The sequence below is a fragment of the Xenopus laevis genome, chromosome 3L (assembly GCF_017654675.1).
Source record: "Xenopus laevis strain J_2021 chromosome 3L, Xenopus_laevis_v10.1, whole genome shotgun sequence".
Taxonomy (NCBI): Eukaryota; Metazoa; Chordata; class Amphibia; order Anura; family Pipidae; genus Xenopus; species Xenopus laevis.
The window spans coordinates 115,130,558-115,150,158 of record NC_054375.1 but is presented as its reverse complement, the minus strand read 5'-3'; the positions used below and the strand labels follow the sequence as shown (position 1 = coordinate 115,150,158).

At 40.4% G+C, this 19,601-nt stretch overlaps 1 protein-coding gene and 1 non-coding gene across 6 annotated transcripts in view; one reads left to right on the top strand and one right to left on the bottom strand.

The window, feature by feature from the left end:
- polg.L (polymerase (DNA) gamma, catalytic subunit L homeolog) overlaps positions 1-19,601 on the top strand; it is a 43,909-nt gene that overhangs the window by 4,030 nt on the left and 20,278 nt on the right. The window contains exons 1-5 of one of the 5 annotated variants that reach the window (XM_018250787.2): positions 8,127-8,160; positions 11,290-11,345; positions 12,321-12,471; positions 13,752-15,254; positions 18,904-19,294. The gene's annotated coding sequence lies outside the window, so the exon portion shown is untranslated. 5 annotated transcript variants of the gene reach the window in all.
- trnar-ucg lies at positions 18,993-19,065 on the bottom strand. The gene has a single exon. It is a non-coding gene; the product is annotated as a tRNA-Arg (tRNA).

The window sequence follows — 19,601 nt, the reverse complement described above, 5'->3', positions numbered from 1 at the left end:
TAGACGTAAATACACGCTATAGGATGAGGGTTGACATTGGGGCTGACCATAGAGGGTAAGAGAAATAGTAGTGAGAGAAGCAGTGCTGTAGTTTCCTGATACATACACTCTGATATATACACTCTGATATATACACTCTGATATATACACTCTGATACATACACTCTGATATATACACTCTGATACATACACTCTGATATATACACTCTGATACATACACTCTGATATATATACACTCTGATATATACACTCTGATATATACACTCTGATACATACACTCTGATACATACACTCTGATATATACACTCTGATACATACACTCTGATAGATACACTCTGATACATACACTCTGATATATACACTCTGATACATACACTCTGATATATACACTCTGATACATACACTCTGATATATACACTCTGATATATACACTCTGATACATACACTCTGATATATATACTCTGATACATACACTCTGATACATACACTCTGATACATACACTCTGATATATACACTCTGATGCATACACTTTGATGCATACACTCTGATATATACACTCTGATATATACACTCTGATACATACACTCTGATATATACACTCTGATACATACACTCTGATACATACACTCTGATACATACACTCTGATATATACACTCTGATACATACACTCTGATATATACACTCTGATACATACACTCTGATATATACACTCTGATACATACACTCTGATATATATACTCTGATACATACACTCTGATACATACACTCTGATACATACACTCTGATATATACACTCTGATGCATACACTTTGATGCATACACTCTGATGCATACACTCTGATATATACACTCTGATACATACACTCTGATATATACACTCTGATGCATACACTTTGATGCATACACTCTGATATATACACTCTGATACATACACTCTGATATATACACTCTGATACATACACTCTGATACATACACTCTGATATATACACTCTGATACATACACTCTGATATATACACTCTGATACATACACTCTGATAATACACTCTGATATATACACTCTGATACATACACTCTGATAATACACTCTGATATATATACTCTGATACATACACTCTGATATATACACTCTGATGCATACACTTTGATATATGCACTCTGATATATACACTCTGATACATACACTCTGATATATACACTCTGATGCATACACTCTGATATATACACTCTGATATATGCACTCTGATACATACACTCTGATATATATACTCTGATATATACACTCTGATATTTACACTCTGATACATACACTCTGATACATACACTCTGATATATACACTCTGCAGCGCCTTAAACACCAATTAAATGTCCAATGCTCAAGAACAGGCTGTGTCAGACACACATACACCTTCCATTTCTCGCCTCGATCAGAATCCCACCCAGGTTTGCAAAGGTCCCTGCTCCACTCTTTTTAGAGATATAACAGGTTCTATACCCACCTGTGAATAAATTAGCTCTGGTTACAGTAGCAGCAGCCGGAATAATCCGCCCCAGTTTATGGCTTGGGGAAGTATAGGGCTTGTATATGCTTCAATGAGGGTTGGAGCCCATCTGCACTCTGATAAGGAAGCTCATATGTTTTTCATTTGGGAGGCTTTGCCAGCTGACACAATGGCCACTGGCAGGCCTGGCATAAAATGAATCATTACAGCCTGGCATGCATAAAATACCCTCAGCAGACTTCTATTACCATTCCAATCTTACACACTCACAATATTAGGTAGGTCTCATTTTCTCTCTCTTTCTCTCTCTCTCTCTCTTCCACACTTTTCTGTATCTCTCTCTTACTCTCACTCACTCTCTCTGTCTGTCTTTCTCTCTTCTATCTCTCTTCCACACTTCCACTCTCTCTAGCAGATTTGCTTCCTGTAGACCTGCATCTATACCCACACCTGAAAATCCTACCCTCATTCCGCAGGGTACCCGTTTTTTGAGTGGGTATCCCGGGGGTACCTGCCCACTGCAGGACTCTACTAGCAGCACAAAAATGACCATCTTCACATTGATTGCAGATTCAGATGTTGGACAGGATTGTTTTCATGACAAATTGGCAATAAAGTGTATTCATCTGACTTTTTCAGCTTATTACAATGTGTTTGTAATGTGAATGTATTACAATGTATAATAAATACCAAGCCTTTATAACGAATTCTGTCAGCTTTACTGATTTATTGACTGTATTTGGGGCAATTTGTATAATGCCCAGAAAATCTTCCCCAAAATACTCCAACAAATGTGCATACATAGATGGTCAATACTGTATTTTTATATGAGACCAAGTTGTTTGGTCTGTTTGTGTGCCTTAACAGGAATAAAATCACCTTCATAAATTAGAGCTTTTCTTTATTCTAATGCATTCGATAAAGAATTAATGCCCCATATTTGGGCTTGTGATATTCCTAATGCACCTACTGAAATAAAAACAGCATAATTGTGTACTCATAACCCTAGCAGAGGCTCGACTATACCCTAGCAGAAAATCAAATTTAGCAAAATGTAACTCGGAGAGAGTGCTTTCACCAGGTATATTTTCTGGAAAAAAATATCTCAGGGGCTATTGTATTTATCAAGTGCAAGGCAAGGATGCTGGGAGCGAGAGCCATATAATTAGCACGCAAATTGTTTCTGCTAATGTAGTGCAAAATCTTGTCTCTCACTTTTTAAACGCAATTGCATTTAATGTGTGGCAGAAAATGGTTTTCATCTATAAAAATGAACGAGAGCTTGCATAGATAGGGAGGTTGGAGATCATCACTTCATGCATTTATCATAATGAAACTGTATCAAATGGAGTGCAAGCTTGTTAGGGACAAGTGCCCAGGCATTTTGTACATTCAGGTGTTGGAGGAGACAGAAAACACGCAAATGCTCATCTGTCCAAAGTTACACCAAACAGCTATTTCTGTAAAAGCTTTTGAAATGATGTGCATCGATGAAGGAGGAAGGCAAATAAAATACATAGAGATACAAAGCAGTTTAGGAACACACTGAAGCCTAATCTGTGTGCTACCAGCCTGGCCAAAATCTGCAGCAAACACACACACCATGATCATTGGTCTCTTCTCTTGAGTGCACTGCTGTGCTCCATGTCTATGAGTAAGCCTGGTCTGGGGATGATCTTTTCGGAGTGCCTGCCTTTTACATACATAGTTACATAGTTAAATTGGGTTGTAAAAAGACAAAGACCATCAAGTGCAACCCCTCCAAATGAAACACAGCATCCATACACATCCACAACTTCACTGTCCTGACTGCGAAGAACCCCCTACGTTACTTCAAATGAAAGTCCTTTTCTTCCGGTCTAAAGGGGTGGCCTCTGGTACGATGATCCACTTAATGGGTAAAAAGGTCCCCTGCTATTTGTCTATAATTTCCTCTAATGTACTTGTAAAGTGTAATCATGTCCTCTCGCAAGCGCCTTTATTTTTCCAGATAAAACAACCCCAACCATGACAGTCTACCCTCATAATTTAAATCTTCTATCCCTCTAACCAGTTTAGTTGCACATCTGGTACTCTGGAAGGCCAGACTAATGCTCCTCTAAAAGCCCTTTTTATCCTAAACTAAAGCCATCACTGCTTCTATTTATGCACAAGGAATGACAGTTGTCAGTAATGGTAGGCATTCATTTTGGTGTTATTTGTGCAAGAGGCAAATTTAGCATTGATCAGGCTGGTGGCAGGTTGGTTCACAAGGTGGGAAAATTAAGCATGAACAAGGCATTTATTCATTTTGCACAAGATGTCTTTGAAATTCTGTTTGAAATATTTATCAGGTTACAACATTACCATTCTATTGGGATTCATACAACATTATATGTGCCAGCAAGTCAACTGACCCATTATCATGTCCATAGAGATGTTAATAAGGGTCCAGGTATTCAAGTTTATGTTATAGCTGATTCGTGGAGTTAATTCCCTGAAACGTATGTTGGTAAGGGGCACAGGTCCCATTCAAATGATGTGTCAATGCTTGTACGTCAGTATCAGATATAAGATGTCACTACTGTATGGGAAAGCGAGGGAGTAACTATTGACTGGCTGGCTGTTTTATGACAGCATATTATACAGTACATTCCTTATATAGCACACTTATGTAATCTTCCTCCAGCCCCTCTTAGTTTATTAAGCCCATAAAAGTATACATCAAAGAATATTGTCCACATCAAGGTGCATATCATCGGCACTAGAAAGCATGCCTTAAAAATGCATATGTATTGTCATTCACGTTTCATGTTTCTCAGGTCTAAGTATAAGTCTGTATAAGTTCAGGTGACACCTTTTTCTCTGAATGGGCAAGAAGATCTTTGTAGAGCTGAGTGAAGATGCAGTAAATGCTACAATAAAAATTAATCACTTGTTAAGAATAAATAGCAGACAAAGGAGAATACATTGCTGTCTGTATAGACCTGGCTTCATTTTCACAAATGCATCATTTTGTGTGCATTATCACACACATAATCAGTACAATATCACACAAGCATGTGATTCCAATTAAATCTAATTGGAGACATAGGCCTTATTAGAGCCCGGTCACTTTCATTGCTTTGTAGGAAACGCAGAACATTGCTCCATGACCAACTGTTCAAGGACATTCCCATGCCCCCTGGGCCAACTGCTTCTGCTTTCCCCATTGCTTCATGGCTAATGGCTTCATTTTCCCCTGCTCCTTCATGGCTAACTGCTTGACCCGTGTGCCATTCTTCCTTGGCTAATAGCTCAAGTCCAATACCCTTCTTCCATGGTTTACTGCTTCCGATGTCATGTCTTTTTTCAGTGTCCCTGTTTCATTCAGTTAATTCCTGTTTTATTCATTTAATTAGATTGTGAGACAGTTTAGCATCTCCAGACCATATCATTACAATCGACCTGTTTGACAGTTGGCAAAGGAAAGCCACATATGTATTTTGATTTACTTCTTGCACTCATATCTGGGCTGATTTACAAAAAACAGGGCAACGTTTTTTATACCTTGCCGGTTTTAAATGTACTCATTTGCTCCCTTAGGTACAACTTTTTGCACTCCTACATTGGCATGCAATGAGTTGCATTTCACTCAGTGTACAGAGCAGCAATATAATATTTGATGGTGGGCAGCCCCTGAAACACCCCTAGCTTGTACATTATTTAGGACATGCAAGTTTGGAATCACTGGGAGAGGCAAGCTTTGTACCTGTGTGAGCCACACTCTGCACTTTCTAAAAGGTTTGTAATCCTGCCTAAAGTACAGATTGTAGCTTGCATTTGCCACTGGTACAGGTGCAGATTTTGCACCCCTTATTGCTACAGCACTTGCATCTATACCACTAAGACATAAACCCAATTATGTAAGATATTGTCCCTATGATAGGTTATGTTTCAAGTGTCCCATTTATAAGCCACGTCAGTACCCATTCAGAAGGATGTAATATATTTGTTCAACAAGGCATTTCAGGTATAACAGACACAGGGATAGAAGGGATTATTATGAACACAGCCTGTCCAAAGGCTTTATATATTTGTTGCATGGCATCATCATTACCATATAATCATTGTTAAATGGGATTTTTAGGCTGTACTGGATTCTGAATCTTAGTGGGAGGCTGGTGCACAAGCCATATTTTATATATATATAGTGGAACCTCAATTTTATACACACTGATATTAAGTTTTCCCTTAATTACATCGTTATATTTTGTGGTCCCACCAATATATAAGGTATGTGCATTTCCCTGATGTCCCCTGGATATACAGCATTTTTTCTGGTCTCCTGAAAAACATAAAATGGGAGTTCTACTGATTCACATTAGTAACGTGTGCCTGGCAGAGTCCTGATGCATTCCATGTATTGTACCTGCAGCTGAGGGAGTGAAGTTGTGCAAGAAAGACTTTATTCGATCTAATACAAGTAATATGTTCAGCCTGCACCAGGAATCTGTGAGCACATGTTTCTTATATTATAAAATCAATATGTAGCATTATGTTGTTGTGGGACAAATCCAAGGCAGCAAACTTGACTGCAATTTTCTTTTTTGGGGAGTAGAGATACAGTAGAGAGTATCTCTACTCCCCAATAAAGAAAATTGCAGTCAAGTTTGCTGCCTTGGATTTGTCCCACAACAACATAATTCTACATATTGACTCAACTGGGATATCAAGCACAGGATAACCCGTGGGGCAAGCCGATAAGAATATCGGGTGAGCCACAATTGCTTTTTAATTTGCATTTCTTATATTATAAAATGTATATACCGATAAAGCATAAAGGTGAATCAATCACAGCTCCAAACAGTAGTTTTAAACTGCAAAATATTTATTAGCAGTGTTTGCGCACTGCATGTTTCGGGCAGTGCCCTTTTTCAAAAAAAAGGGCACTGCCCGAAACATGTAGTGCGCAAACACTGCTAATAAATATTTTGCAGTTTAAAACTACTGTTTGGAGCTGTGATTGATTCACCTTTATGCTTTATCGATTACCAAGGGTGTAACACAGACACCTGAATCCACAGCCACAAAGAATACAGCAACAGTGACCTGAATCAGAAGCATCTTGCTTTCTATTGAAAATGTATATACCCCCTGTATCATCAACTGTAACCCCCCTCAACATTCGACACAGTCAGCACCAGGTATCCTATAAAAGATTATAAAGTCAGGGTGTCGCTTATAAAGTAGTTTTTATGTGATAAAGTGACTCGTGTGAATGATTGCTATAATTACCCAGCTGCCCCAGTGCATACTCTGTGTATCCATGCTATGCTACAGAGTGGGTTTAGGAAGGGCAATTCAGTTATATATTATAATCATTTCTATTTTTATAAAAAATTAAATTGTGCATTCAAATTTCAAACTGCTTGATGCATATATTTTAATCATTATTATTTCCCTGCATCATTTTTGTTCAACAATTCTTTTTAGTGTGTGTGTCTTTGGTGATTATATAATCATGGAAAGATTGCCATCTGGTGGCAACACTGGAAAATCTTTCTCCATTGTGAGATTGCAGAAAATGATTATTTTTTATTTATTTATTTTTTTTACATTCAAAGAGAGACAGAAGATTTTGATTCTATGTTCACTAAGGGCTAGTCCACACAAGGAGATTCGGGGAGATTTTGTCGCCTGGCGACTAATCGCCTCGTCTTTTGAGTGACTATCTCCCCGAACTGCCTCAGCGTTTTTCCCCATAGGCTACAATGAAGTCGCCTGCACTAATGCACACGCTGCAATGCGTATTCTATAGTCGCCCGAAGTTGCCTCACTTAGGCAACTTTGGGCGATTATTGAAAACGCATCACCGCGTGTACATTAGTGCAGGCGACTTTTCATTGTAGCCTATGGGGAAAAACGCTGAGGCAGTTCGGGGAGATAGTCACTCAAAAGACGAGGCGATTAGTCGCCAGGTGACAAAATCTCCCCAAATCTCCTCGTGTGTCCTTACCCGAAAGGATAATTTCTGGCAGATGCTTCATCCTCGTAAGAAACACCTTCTGAGTTATAAGGGACAGTCTGGAAGAAGATGAGTATAACTGAGTGTTCTTGGTAAAGCTTATGGGGTGCTTCCATGTTAGCTGGGTGACCCACCTAAAAAATCTGAATATTTAATAAAGATTATTTGGTCTGTGTCAAGGTTTAGTAGGATTCAAACAACATGTTGAATGAGAATGGCCTATGCTTTCTCCAGGTCCAGCCTAGGTGTTACAAGATGATATTAGGATGGCCATATTGACTTTAACATGGGGCTCTCAGAAAAGAAACTGATTAGACTGTACCCAACAGCTCATGATCTAAATGTTTCTCCAACTTAAAGTGGTGATTGAGCCAGCTCACCCCATATTGTAGCGCTGGTTATTTATTTATCCAGAACAAATGTAATGATTCTTATTTTAAATTGTTATGTATAACTGTAGCTGTTGCAGAAAGTTGTAGTTTAGCAGCAATAGAAGGGCCCAGTGTGCATATTCCTGCTTTGGCTGACATTTCTCCCTGTTAGCTGGAGTCTGGGGTTAATTGCCCAGCCTTTGTGTATTCTGCAGTCCCTTAGCAACTAGAGCTGTTCCCATTAGCGCTGCTTACTACACAGACCCACACCCACAGCCCTGCAGTCAGTCTGAACTGGAAGTAAGTAGTGCTGTTTCTTCATTATTTCACTTAAAATTCTGAGCATATGAATAATAATGTGATGTTTTAAGGACTGCAGGCAGCTCATTATCTTTCTTTAAACCAGGCCCATAATAATAGTTTGGTTAGGAAACCTGCAGTCATATGTTAACAAAGCTACTCATAACCCTTATTATCATATCTAGTTTCCTTGTATGGAACTGCATTATTGCTGCTGCTGCTTCACTAGAGGCCCTTTCTACGTGTGATGCCAATGCCATCTTTTTGTTGTACCTGAGCCCAGGGCTAACACAGCAGGAGGTTGGGCATCACTGTTATAATGGGTCATTAACTATTGCCCCCAGAATATGTGCAGAAGCACTAAGGGGCACATAATTATGCACTACTGGTGAGTACAAGAAAGCCATAATCAGACATCCTGTGCCTTGTAGCCACTGGCACTATCTAGCCTGCATATGTGAATGATACATAAATTAGGTGTTACTCCAAGGGATGTCCATATGCCACAAACTTACTGCCCCTTCCGAATCCAACACTGATAAATGCAGGCAACGCTGTATTCAGAGCAAGGCACAGCTCTCTGTATCTGCATTTTAGAACACAACCCATATGGCAAAGTGCAAAACAGGGCACTTTTGCCAGTTTTTCTGTAAAATGTCCCTTGATAAATAAGCATAGTAAAGTATTGCTGCCATCTTGCCCTACTGTGTCTACTACCCACCACTCCTACCTACAGCTGCTGGACTGTGCGCCCAACTATGCTCAGGGCAAAGGGCAGGGTTCCCAAAGTGCCCCCGTAAAGAAAGAGAACAGAGAAAGAGTTGCAGTGTGTGTGTGTGTGTGTGTGTGTGTATTTTTACACAAAGTTTATACTTTGAGTTTTTTTCATACACAAACATATACTGGGTCATTTGTAAACGTGAAGACAGGGTGCAAAGTGCAAAAACTGGGTGCAATCCAGAGTAGAGAGACTTATACCCACCGCCATGATACAGTACTGTTTGTGTTCAGCAGCGCTATATTCTTGAGGGTTGAGAGACATTTAGGTGTCCCGTTCACCAACCCCTGGACAAAAATGCAAGAATGCTTAGAGAGCACTGCTGCCTAGGGTCTGATAAAAAATAATAAATGTCTGTATATTCGCACACTCAACACAAAATGCAATTCAGAGAGAGAGTGGTTTGAAAAAATAATTTTTACTTTTACTTTTATGCAGAGAAAGGCATTTTACATAGATAACGCCATACAATACATGGCACAATTTGTATAATATTAAAAAAATCGTATAGAATATAACCCTTTGTCAAGGGAATCCCCTTGACAAAGGCCTTGGTGCCGAAACGTTGGGGCCATTCTCATTTTCCTGGTAGGTGTATCCGCTCCTTGCTTGTTTCTTGCTTACTATGTATTACTAATGAGTGGGTTATATTCTATACGATTTTTTTAATATTGTACAAATTGTGCCATGAATTGTATGGCGTTATCTATGTAAAATGCCTTTCTCTGCATAAAAGTAAAAGTAAAAATTATTTTTTCAAACCACTCTCTCTCTGAATTGCATTTTGTGTTGAGTGTGCGAACATACAGACATTTAATATTGATACAGGTTACCTGCAGTAGGGGTAACATTTGTTTCTGCACCTCTTATCATTTTTTGAAAATCTTGGTGTGCCCTCCATCCATTATTAATTCTGATAAAAAATAAGGCATGAACATTGGTGGGCACAGGCCAGTCCCATTTGGACAGAGCCCATTGTAGAATGCACTTGCCACTACTTCCCAACTTGCGTGTCTAAATGACAGTCAAGTTAGGACTAAACTACATGGGATCAGATTTTGTGGGTCAGATTTTGTCTGATCTTGCCATGCAATGCCACTCAGCAGCACCCAAGAGCAAGAGATTTATAGGATGCTACCACAACTGATCCCCACATGTCGGATCAGATACAGTCATATGGTGTAGTTTGTTCATGCGACAAACTACATCCGACAATCAATGTATTTCAATGGTCGGAATTTCGTGCATAAACATCCATAGTGGACATTCTTCAAGCTCTGAAGCATGTGCTTCCCTAGCAAAGATTCATGTGGACCACCTGATGTCCACAAAACCAGCTAGAGTAGAATTAGAGCTGTGAAACTCAGCGCTAGTTGTGCAGTGTGGTCCAACATACAAAACAGATAGTGGGGGAAATAACCCCTCTCTTGGGGGGCCCCCTTAATAACTCCTGGCAACACTGCCATGGAGAGGGAGGGAAGGGAGGTAAAGAGAAATAAAACTTTAGGGTCACACTAACAAGGGAAGCCAGTACTGGGAAGTCTGTACTACGTGTCCCCAATCTTAGGGTTTGTTGCCATCTAGTGACTTATTTGTACATTACATTGCGTTTAATTGCATCTATAACATACAAATGACAGTTTATCCCCTTTACAAATGACTAACAGACTGGTAAATCTTAAAGGCTCATTTATGACAACAACCACTGTTGCAGTCACGCAAAAATTGATACTTGAGCACACTCACCGCAGTTGCACAGATTTGCACTAAAAACCATAGTGCCTGCAGTGATTAGTCTGTTCTGATGATGTGCAAGTGTCTCTACTGATGCAGGGGAACTCTGGCGCTACCACTGTCTCAAACATTGTGTTAATTCTAGGGTTACCACTGTGGGCTGCGCCAATATGCACAGCACACTTTCGTCTTGAGACTACACAACCTTTTGTATGGCCAGCTCTATTTATTATGTAATCACAACTAATTCAATTTTGAACTTAACCACACACACAAATCAGATAGTTGTGGCAAAACACAAGCAAAATTGCACATGTTTTGACACATCGGGTGCAAATTGCACCAAATACGCCAAATCTGCACAGGGTTACAAATACAGTATGCTGAAATTGTGGGGAAAAAACACATCATTGTAGAGAAAAAACAAATTGCATGTGAAACTTAACTTTGCACACTGCACTGTGGTCATAAATGAGTTTAGCTTTCTGACTTTGAGACCAGCAGTGGCCCCTTATTTATCATGGAATGCCACTTTGCATATCCATTTGCCCTATTATCATCAACTGGATGTCTCAGGTTTACAGTCATGTAAAATAGTTTCCTTTTCACTTCACTAGAGCAAGAATGAAGAGATCCTACAGAAAACAAGAGTTGGCAGATCTCCGAGCCACAGGTAAAGGTGCACTAGAATGTGTATGTTATTATAATGCGAAGTGTTTCCACTTGCAGCGGTTGTGGAATATGGAATTTATATGGATGTTAATTCTCTGCGTAAAGCTCCGCTCCCTTTTCCTTTCTGAGCACTCCTTCACTCTCCAACTATATCTCAAATAGGTTCCTACTGGGCATATTCATTGCCTCTGCTCCAATTGAAATCAATCAGGTAATTGAGCTCTTCAAAGTCAGAGAGAGAGAAGGAGTGCGTGGAAAAGGGGGCAGAGCTTCCTGCTAGACAAGGAAGTAACTAAAAGAGCTGCGTTTGAACTGGCTGTAACAGAGAAACAACATAAATCTGAATGCAGGGAGAAATGTATGTTATTCTGGGGCTGTTTTAGAGAAATAAAGGTTTACTTAGTCTTTAAAGGGGTGGTTCACCTTTAAGTTAAATTTTAGTATGTTATGGAATGTCTAATTCTAAGCAATGTAAGCCTTCATATTTTTTTTATAGTTTATTAATTAATTGCCTTCTTCTTCTGACTCTTTCCAGCTTTCAAATAGGAGTCACTGACCCCATCTAAAAAAACAAATGCTCTATGAGGCTACAGATTTATTGTTATTGCTACTTTTTATTACACATGTTTCTATGAAGGCCCTTTTTCTATTCATATTCCAGTTTATTATTCAAATAAATACATGGTTGCTGGGGTAATTTTGGCCAGATTGCTAAAATTATAAACTGGAAAGCTGCTGAATAAAAAGCCAAATAACACAAAAAACACAAATAATAAAAATTAAATTGCAAAGTGTGTCAGATTCTAACTCTCTACGTGAAATATTAATTTAAAGGTGAACAACCCCTTTACTTTTCATTTTGTGGCAAGTTTCCCTTGCATGCTAATGTGTTTATATTGAAATGAAAAAAAAAGAGAAGAAAGTTTAACAAAACTATTACAGTTTATATAATGTTCTGGTCATTCCACTCTTGTAGACATCTTTGAAACATCAGAGGCAGCAAAATATACAAGTACCCTGCAGAGCAAGGCGGGGCTTGTGGAAGAGCAATTAAGGCGGGGCTACCAGCAGGAAGCTTCTGCTCTCGATGCAGCAATGGAGAACATGACACGCATATATTTGTCAAGGTAACATTAAGAGCTGTTTTTGGAATCCCAGGGTTTTGTGATATCCCCTAAGTAACTACCACTATTGTTACAATCGATACTGCACTGCCACACAATGGAGATATTGAGGAAGACCACCGAGGATGAGCTGTATTGTTTGATTTTTATAGTAGGATTGCCTATATTGCTTTTTCCTTGTCAAGTGTCAATTAAAGCCAGAATATAGAATTCTATGTACAGCTTATCACTTCTAATGAGAATATCATTAACATAGCCAGCCCATTGGTCAGGTCACATATGGGTGGCCATGATTCCCTTTAATACAGCAACACTTTAAAAAATAGCCAATAGCGATTAAAATTAGCTGCACAGTTATTTCTAAAACATTTCTTTGGTATCTACATGTATACTACAGACTATCCCTGTATGTCATGTTTTAGCCTTACCGAGCCTTACCAGTGTTTTACAGATAAACAGTTTATTTTATACCCCTCACCCGTGAGAACTAAGATGCCAGAACTAAGGGTAGGCAAAAGTGGCATATGCCTAGGGTGCAATGCTGGGGGGGCACCAGTATGGTTGCCACCTTTTTTTTTAGAAAAAAAGGGTGGTCCATGACATCAGGGGGACAGAGTGGTGGCAAAAGGGTGTGGAGCTATGATGTCACAAAGGTCTCCAGGAGGATCAGGGAAGGGGAAAAAGGAAAAGAAAGGGTCAATTTTGAGCAGGTTCTGGGCAGATCAACCATTGTTGTAACTTCAGGATATTACAAATTTGCCAGCAGCGACATTGCCAGTAAATTTGTAATTTTACCACCTGGGCACTAGGCATGTACCTTTCTGTCTGCCTACCCCTAGTTCAGGGTCCAGGAGGATAGCCAAATAGATGCAGTTTTTGATGTGACAAGCAGGGGGTCTGTGCTTTCAGACAATCTCACTCCACATGGGGGGGGGTCCAATTACCAATCAAGAGCTCTTCCATTTTGGCTCAGCACTGCCGGTAAGGCCACACTCTTTTTTATTATGGTTATTTAATTTAATCCCCTCTTCAAGATAATGGAAAACTGATTCAGTTATAGCAACCCAATAAAAAAATGGCAAATCCTCAGTAAAATCTAATAAGACCTCATCTACTACGGCACGACTATTCATCTTCTTATTCAGTGCATTTAGGAAAATCGGCATATACTATGAGGCCACTGGGAGCAACATCAATGGGAGTGGAGAGCGACTTGTTGCTCATGAGCCACTGGTTGGTGGAGTATTTTTCTAGTATATAATGAACAATGTTTTGCCATTTAGATTCCAAGCTCTGGAAAAAGATCTTGCCAGTACAAAGTGGGAGTTGGAACAAGCAGAGAAGCAGCAATGGGAAGCTCAGAAGACTCAGTCAGAGCTTTTCCATGAGAACTGGCAACTGTTAAAAACTCTTCAGAAGCTACGGAGGACTATGGAAAAGCAAAAGGAGACTAAAAACAGGAGAATTTAAAACATTCTAAAATGAAACTAAATGGAAAAAATACATATGGTTCTGTGACATTGCCAATATGATGATGATACCAACTAAATAATTAAAGCTTAGGAAAAAAAGGAAAAAGTCAAAAATCTGGGTATTAATTAAAAATTGTTAGCATCACAGCTAAGGGCATCAACTTACACTTACCCAAGCGTGCAGAAGAAAAGCCTTCACCCACCTTCATAAAGACACATACTGAAAAACAGTCCAAATGTAGCAGTGAAACTATTCAGCCCCCCACAACTTTGTGGTAAAAGTGATAGTCGGGCATCAGCATACTTGTACTTGAAAGATCAGTTGCACTAAAGAATGTGTATGTGATTGTAAATGAACAATATGTCACAAGTTAAACTATATAGGGCCAATGGGCGGTTCACAAGCAGCACAATAAACCTGAGCATCTTATAATAATGTTTCCTATCAGCTCTCTCTGTCTCTACAGATCTGTGTCCCTCTGGGAGCTGATAGAATGGATTGCATATTGCCTTACAGGAGAACTAAAGCCTAAACATGATGTGCAGCACATTATTTACACCAGCTGAGACGCACAGCAGTCCTTATTCTAGGAAAGATCCCTGGTTTCACACTTGCCTGTTGATTATCCTGAATCCAGTGTTAAACCCAAATAAGTGAGTTGTCAAACAGTGCATTCCATGTCTAATAGTTAAGCTTTAGTTTAACAAGAAACAAGTGTTCCTACACAAGACTATACCTTGGCATGATGGGTACTAAAACAGAAAAAGGTAGTCTCAAGGAAGAGAGCCATGAGCATATTACAAGAGTACTAGGACATCCTATATAATAAAGTGTCTCTGCGTCCAGTCCCTGTGTCCGTGGGATTGCGCTACTGCGCATGTGCCCAACGGACCGTATTTCCATCTGCACGCTATACAACCCCTACGCTACGTAACTATTGATAACGTCACAAACGCCCCACTCTACTGTCATCAGAAAAAACAGGGAGGGCACTAACGGTGAATGCAGTTATAAAGTAATAGAAGAAATCAAGACACTGCCTGGCTTTTCACGCATTATCAGAAAGCCTGCATTCCAGTGTGCCCCGCCCATTTAAAGTCGCATGACATGAGCACCTTCCAGACGGCCAACAGGAAAGCAAAAGGGCCGGCTGATTGGAGGATGTATGGTGCGCGGATGTTACGGTCACGTGGTATTCTCGCGAAATGAGATTGACGTTGAGAGAAGTCTATGCGCGTACACTGTAGCGTCTTGAAGCGTGCTCAGCAAAGACAGTGTGGATGACAGTGGAGCTTGCATGCACAGCACATAAGGTAAGAACCTGTAGCGTATATGCTGGCGACTCAGAGTTAAATGGAGACTGAATGCTCACCAGTCTGTCGCTTTTAATACAATATTCATACAGAATGTGGTGCATTTGTGCTTTGCAGCAGGTTGTATCGGTGTGCCTGGTTCTCATAATTGAATGATCATTTACAAATGGAGTCATCCTATATAATCCTATATAATCCTATATAATAAAGTTGAAGTGTCTCTGCGTTCAGTCCCTGTGTCCGTGGGATTGCGCTACTGCGCATGTGCCCCACGGACCGTCTCTGGCGAATTTTTTTTTAGACTAGAACAATTCTGTTTTTATAAATGTTTGACTACATATGTTCTAGCGCCCATTAATTTAACGGGCTTAATGTCTAGTTATACATAATTTTCTATGAAGCCTAATCTCATATACAGTTATGTGCGGGCAAGTTCATGCTGGAAACCAGACTTCTTTTGCTGGTTGTGTGTGGGTTTAAACTGAGCTTTACCATCTGCACACCTTGTCTGAGGCCTTACCATGCCCTGCTTCTGACTCCAGACATTGATATTTATAGTCTTACACATGTTTGCCCCACCCCTTTGGTGAAATCAGTGATGGGTGGGTAGGGTGCAGATCTATAAATAGTGGAGGCTCAGCGGTTAGGGTGCAGATCAGAAGTGGGCAGGTTAGAGATCAACTTTTTTGTCACTAATGTACAGGCCTAAAGACTAGGTATGTACCAAATCCTGAATTCAGTTTGGGATTTGGCCACATCCTAGCCTTTTTTGCAGCAGTCAAATTTGGCCAAATCTAAATCACCTGGTTTAGGAATTTGCATCTGCATAGTAGGGTTCTGTTTCTGTTTGGAATTTGCCCAAATGCTTTGTAAAAGATTTGTAATTCGGACGAATCCCAAAAAAGTGATTTGATGCATCCCTACAAAAGACTGTGTGTCCTGGGAAGTATTTTCAAATCTGGGCAAATATTCTCAAATAAATATATGTTGGTATATGCAGCAGTGCACACAGCGCTTCTTAATCCATTAATCGTCTCATACCTTAGATCAGTAATCCCCAACCAGTGATTTGTGAGAAACATGTTGCTCACCAACCCATTGGATGTTGCTCTCAGTAGCCTCAAAACAAGTGCTTCTATTTGAATTCCAGGCTTGGAGGCAAGAATAAGTTGCATAAAAACCTGGTGTACTGCCAAACAGAGCCTCCTGTAGGCTGACAATCCACAGAGGGGCTCCCAAATATCCAACCAGAACCCTTATTTGGCACCCCCATGCTTGTGTTGCTCCCCAATTCTTTTTACATTTGAATGTGGCTCACAGTTAAAATAGGTTGCGGACCCTTGCTTTAGAGATTATAAACTCCACTGGGCCAGGAACTGGTGTGAATGATGTACAATATGAAGTATTGCCTCAGGTATAAATATTACTTGGCCTGGCTCTGCTTAACATAACATTAGGGAGTGTGAATAACATTGCATGAACAGAGCAGTCCACATTTAAAATCTGGTTATAGGGGGACATATGAGCGCTCTGTAGAAAATTTTCAAGCCCAGAAGTAATGTATGTGATAGTGACGTCACGTGCATAGCCTCTCATGAAGCCACAGATGCTGCGCATGCGCACATCGCCCCGCTGACGTCACCGAAATGTTCTGCACATCCGGCGCACATTGGAGTTTTGCCTGCAAATCATGGAAAATTGTCAGAAATTGGGGGAATACTTAATAGTGATGGGAGATGGGGACAGAGCCCAAAATCTGGTAACTCCTAAAAAAAGGGGGGGGGGGTTGACAGCTCTGCATGTCTGCATGAACAAGAAGGATAAGTTGGCCAGCTCATTGTTCATGTTCCAGGAAACTCTACCTTCAAGGAAACAGTCCCATTCTAACTGAGCATTATCATGCAGTCAGTACTCATGGCATCAATATCTCCCATGCTGGCCTTTTAGTGCTGTTCCACTACACTTAAAGGGGTTGTTCACCTTTGAGTTAACATTCAGTATGATGTAGAGAGAGATATTCTGAGACAATTTGCAATTGGTTTTCATCTTTTTATTATCTGTGGTTTTTCACTTATTTAGCTTTTTATCCAGCAGAGCTCCAGTTTGCAATTTCAGCAATCTGGTTGCTAGGGTCCAAGTTACCCTAGCAAGCATGCATTGATTTGAATAAGATACAGGAATATAAATAGGAGAGGCCTGAATAGAAAGATGTGGAAGAAAAAGTAGCAATAACAATACATTTGTAGCCTTACAGAGCATTTGTTTTTAGATGGGGTCAGTGACCCCCATTTGAAAGCTGGAGAGAGTCAGAAGAAAAGGGCAGATAGATAAAAAAAAAAAAAACTATTACAAATAAATAATGAAGACCAGTTGAAATGTTGCTTGGAATTGTCCATTCTATAACATATTACAAGTTAACTTAAAGGTGAACCACCCCTTTAAGTGGGAGGTGATGGCTTGTAGGGTTTTGACCCTGGAAAACTGTCATTTGTATGTCAAGTGTGTGCCTTCATTTGTGGAGGACAACTGGCTCTCCAACTGTGGGTACAATTGCCATGCTAGCCCTCCTGTCGTTACCCAGCATCCCTATGAATAACATTTGCACCAGGGGTCAACCCCTTAGATCCGTTCCTTTGGCGATGTCTTCAAACGTGTGAATCTGAACCCGATATGCCCACCAACAGCAGGAAGATATCGGGTTAATCCAAACAATTGTATTACAGTGATGTGAATGGGAATAGATGGGTTGCAGGTACGGTTGCCACCTTTTAAAAAATCTTCACCGGCAGGTGGAGGGGGCGGGTTGTGACACTAAAGAGGGCAGGTCCATGACGCGCCATTGGCTGTGCGGATCGTGATGTCAAATGGGGTGGAGCCAATGTGCGCATTTGGCAAGAAGCCCAGGAAAAAAGGTTAGTTTTGAGCAGGCTGGGGCAAGGCCACGGGCTTTTTTTTAGGTGTATTACAAATTTACCGGCAGCTACATTGTCGGTAAAATTGTAATAACGGCCCCGGCCTTGGCTGGTGTTTTACCGGCCGGGTGGCAACACTAGTTGCAGGACCGCATCCACTAGCCAATGAGATCGGAGAAAAAATTAAACTTGTCCAATTGATATCTGGCCTGATTGGGGGACCCGTTGGAAGCCCCACACATGGACAGATAATCTGCAGAATTGGTCTAAAGGACTGATATCGGCAGCTTTAATCTGCCTGTGTATGGCCACCTTAATGGGGTTGTTAACCTTCAAACAACTAGTTGTTTTCAGATAGATCTCCAGAAATATTTTCTATGTGTCACCGTTTTTCGAATATAGAAGTGTAAAGTGTCATTTTTCACCTTTGGTGGATACATTTAGTTGATACATTTCTTATCTTTGTCCCTGTTGAGCAGGATCCCTGGGTTTCATCCAGCTGTTAGACTTGATACAATAGTTGCTAATACTCCACAGATGCTGCTGAAACACCAGAGACACAAACATTCAACTTTTAAACTTAGATTTTGGGAAACCGTAAAAAAGAAATAATGGAGAGTCATTTAAAAGTCTTTATTTCTAGGGAACAATATGAAAACAATTGAAGTGAAAAAGTGTTTGTAAGGTGAACAAGCCAGTAGATACAGTCAACTGACTCCATTTTCTTTTTTCATCAGCTCCTGCTCTGTGGGCACTGGATGTGAGCAAGCGGGTGCACTTTACTGAAATTGTTATTGTGTAGCATTTAGAGCAATGCTAAAATATACGACCGCGGCAGGACTCGAACCTGCAATCTTCTGATCCGAAGTCAGACGCCTTATCCATTAGGCCACGCGGCCCCTTTGCACAATTCGCTAAAGAGCCGCTATACATCACAGGTTGCTGTGGGTGCGGAACTAACGTCTAAATTTAGCTCCAGATTTGAAAAGGCGCAGATGGAGCCTCCCAGATGTGCGAGTTGCACGCGGGATTAGAGCAGCCCAAACCCCTGCGCCATAAACACACACAGTACAACTGCTTCTCCTACAGGAAACTCCTTTATAATCTATCCGGTTCCTCTGAGGAGAGGTAAGTGTGTGGGGACACTTTGCTTCATATTACAGTTTTGTGCTCATTTTCTGCCTCAGACTCGCATATTTATTGCTACCCCCCAATCTCGGATTATTAATTTAACGTCCCGCTTTACTGTAGCTAAACTCTTTTCTGGTCTTCCGGCTTTTTTTTTACCGGAAATTAGCATAGTCTCGCGAGAAGAGACTATGACCGTGACGTCATGATCCTAATGCTTCAGAAGAGGAGACTCCTAACGCGAACGCTGGTAACCGGTAAAGCATCACTTTACTTTGACTCTGCACTCCTTTCAGTGCTGGTAAAT